This window comes from Misgurnus anguillicaudatus, chromosome 25 (assembly GCF_027580225.2).
Source record: "Misgurnus anguillicaudatus chromosome 25, ASM2758022v2, whole genome shotgun sequence".
In the NCBI taxonomy this organism is placed as follows: domain Eukaryota; kingdom Metazoa; phylum Chordata; class Actinopteri; order Cypriniformes; family Cobitidae; genus Misgurnus; species Misgurnus anguillicaudatus.
In genome coordinates this window covers 15,911,088-15,913,965 of record NC_073361.2, presented here as the reverse complement: position 1 = coordinate 15,913,965, position 2,878 = coordinate 15,911,088, and positions in this window count along the sequence as shown.

Here is a 2,878-nt window from a genome sequence, read left to right as displayed (position 1 = left end):
TACTCTGTAAAGACAAAGACTTGTAAATGTTTAATGTTCATTTAACTTTGAACAAAATGTTGCCAGTAAATAACAAAAATTTAAATCTACGGTAAGTTACCGGCAACCCAGCTGCATTTTCTATGGATTTTTTTACAGTGTAGTTCTCCAATAGTTTATTTAAATCCCACTGGCAATATCTGTTTAAGAATGCAGTATGTATGCAAATTAAACAAACACAACACAGTCTGGTATTGTTAATGGAACAGTATGTAGGATTGTGGCCAAAACTGGTATTGCAATCACAAAACTTGTGGCTAAAACCGGTACTGCAATCACACAACTGGTGGCCAATACACAAAATGACAACATAAACATCAGTTGAGGGCTGCAACTCCACTTTTTAAATGACAATATCCTGGCCAGACCACCTGTTGTCAGTGATATAAGTATTTGAAATGAAAATTTCTTCTTATTATACCACGGGTCTGTTGAATGCTGCATTCTGATTGGCTGAGAAATGTTCTATGGGTGTTGATTATTTTTCTTTATTACACGGCTCTCTGGAATGCTTGATTCTGATTGGTCAGTTGAGACATTTGCAGGTTCGTTCTTTTCAAATAATAACCGCTCCAAAATAATAACGCATAGCCGGACTACTTGTATGTTTTAAATCCCTCCGCGCCAACAAAGATTACTGTTTGGCGCCATCTTGTGACAAACACTGGACAACCACAAATAACAATGGAAAATTTTGACATTCATTTTAACATGTACGGAAAAAAACAAAACATTTAAAAAGCGGATAGAAGAAAGAACAACGACAAGACACAGAGAGCTTACTGAGACTGAACTTGACAAAATAGAGCATGATAGCTACGAAGCCAACACAAAAAAAACAGAATGGGCATTAAAACTTCTCAAAGACTGGCTAAAAGAGAAAAAAATGGAGACAGACAAGTATGAAGCAGAGGATCTTAATAAGGTATTACGATCATTTTATGCATCTGTGCAAAGTTTCGCGGAAGGATAAAAATGTTAATTTAAAACAAATATGCCAATAAAATGTTTTAAATTCATATTCATGTCCAGTTTTTTTTCTTATGTGGCAAGTAGCCGTGTAATAAGTGGGATAATGTAGAGCCGGGATGGGCAACTTCGGTCCTGGAGGGCCGGTGTCCTGCACAGTTTAGCTCCAACCTTAATTAAACACACCTGAAGCAGCCAATTAAGGTCTTACTAGGCATACTGGAAACTTTTAGGCAGGTGTGCTGAGGCAAGTTGGAGCTAAACTCTGCAGGACACCGGCCCTCCAGGACCGAAGTTGCCCATCCCTGATGTAGAGGCTCCGCTTCGCGTCGGGTCCTGATCACACTGTCGGGGCTTATTTCCCAATAACTACCGGCTGCCTCTACATTATCCCTTACGTAAACCGCACACTTAAAAATAGGCAACAGAGCAATGTTTGTGGTAACCATGGTATAAGAGGAATAATTGACTCCGGTCCTTTGAATTATTTGAAAATAATGCACACCTGCGGTGTAACTCCGCTTCGCACCGCATTACTACCTTGGTGTGCATTATTTTCTTATAATTCAATGGCCCGTCGTCAATTATTCCTTACATGTTTAGTGACATATCAGGGCCATTTTATGATTAATTGATATAAATTTCTTACATACTGTTCCTTTAAATAGTTTCTTTATTTAAGAAAGTCCAGGACACAAAAAACAGAGCACTTAAAACCAGAGGTGGAAAGTAACGAATTACATTTACTCACGTTACTGTAATTGAGTAGTTTTTTTGTGTATTTTTACTTTTTTGAGTAGTTTTTAAAATCTATACTTTTACTTTTACTTAAGTATGTTTTATTTAAAGTATTGTACTTCGCTACATTTTAAATCATATCCGTTACTGAGTAAAAAAATAGTTTAAAAAGCAAAGTGATAAAGACGCGAAACGGATGTAAATGGGCGGGGCCCGGGGAACGCGCAAAAAGAACCATGGAGACGGACGAGACAGGCGCGCGCTAATGCAGACCCGCCTCAGTTCAAATTTTATGAAAGAACCCCCTGGTCATATTTAAGCGACCACTTTCCACTGACGCGAAGCGAGTGTTTCATTTCTATGAAAGGTAGGATTCATGCTCTTAAGTACGAAATTGCACGACGCGTTTTTAATACCATGCGCATTATCTTCCGAGGTCTAGCAGCTTCGCGTCAAGTCAAACAGAACTTCAAAACGTCCTCGAGAATGCACAGGTCATTAGACATTGCAGAGAGAGAGAGAGAGAGAGAGAGAGAGAGAGCAAGAGAGAGAGAGAGAGAGAGAGAGAGAGAGAGAGAAGAATAAATGTCATCAGGTACCCAGGTCAGGGAAGTAAGAAGATAATAAACCTGTCAAATGTATATAGACATGGCACTCATCTCATTATATGCTAATTTAAACTATATAGTTTAATAAAATAATGTATGTTACCAGCAATACATCAATTACAACCTTACTATAGTGATTGTATTTACAAGCTGCTGACCACCTTCAAAAGTGCATAACTCACATGTAAAAATCATTAAACTTTCCATAAATGTTTCTTAGTTTAAAAAAGCTTTTTATTTTATAAACTTTTTGTTATTGCACTTTAATTGTAAAGATGTTCCTACAATAAAAAACAACTAGTTTGAGATTTATATTCCCTTGTCGTTTTTGAACTATACTAGAATCCTCCACCTCTCCCCGCTGTAAAAAAAGTAACTTTTACTCTGAGTAAAGTTAAAATGACTTACTTTTTACTTTTACTTGAGTAGATTCTTAGACAAGTAACTTTACTTTTACTTAAGTAAAATATTATTAAAGTAACTTTACTTTTACTTGAGTACAATATTTTAGTACTTTTTCCACC